At 37.6% G+C, this 876-nt stretch overlaps 1 protein-coding gene across 2 annotated transcripts in view; it reads left to right on the forward strand.

Moving 5' to 3' along the window:
* acot11a (acyl-CoA thioesterase 11a) overlaps nucleotides 1-876 on the forward strand; it is a 16,724-nt gene that overhangs the window by 4,568 nt on the left and 11,280 nt on the right. The gene's annotated exons all lie outside the window — the stretch shown is intronic.

Raw genomic sequence — 876 nt, forward strand, 5'->3', positions numbered from 1 at the left:
GTTAAACAATTATTTCCTTAAATCACAGTACAGAGGGAAATGGCATCAACAACCCCAACATCACATAAAACAGGAGTGCCTTTGTATCTGCCTGCCTCAACTGCCAGTGGTAAAGTACTGAAGTACTAAACTGAGCACAGAAAGCATTCTCAGCAGATTTCATTTTATATATGGTTCTGTTAGTAATCATCTTTAATTTGGATGTAGTTTCTAAGTTTTGGCATCCTACAAATTTCTCGTTTCCATTCTTCTTATTAAACTTTTAACATTTTTTTTTTTTAGCTGTTTTTATGTTACACTGCAAATTATTCCTAAATATGAAATTCAGATCAGCAATTGAAAAAACAGTAGATACAGTAGTAGTAGTTAACATCCAATGTGGAGTGTTAACATCCAGCTGATGTACACAGATCCTAAAGTGTTTGAAATAACATCAGTGGGACCCGTCTCTGTCTCCTCTCGGTTCCAGACCCTTAGTTGAATTTCAGCCTTTGTCTGCACATGAACTCGTCTGTCTTTCCTCTGCAGGGGTATTACAGGACTAGTGGACACTAAGGAGCTGGGTGTGAAGATAATGGAAGATTATGCCAAGTCATGGTCATGGATACTCATGTAAGTACAACAACACACAGAAAAACATCTGATCTGGTCTCAAACACACTTGGTGTCGGTTTCTCTGTCGTCACTGTCACTTGCCACTTTGTCTCTGAAAAACACCCACGATAAATTGACTTGATTCATTATTAGACCTGATGGTCCACTAATGCTTCAAGTTTATTTTATTAAAGAAGTTGGTCACAGGTTAAAGTTGAGATCCTTAAGATTTTACTCCCATGGTTGTCATGGTAACAGCAAATGAATACTAGAGCAAACAAG

Source organism: Seriola lalandi, unplaced genomic scaffold, assembly GCF_002814215.2.
Source record: "Seriola lalandi dorsalis isolate HSWRI2012SDOR001 ecotype SW California unplaced genomic scaffold, Sedor1 jcf7180002054981, whole genome shotgun sequence".
In the NCBI taxonomy this organism is placed as follows: Eukaryota; Metazoa; Chordata; class Actinopteri; order Carangiformes; family Carangidae; genus Seriola; species Seriola lalandi.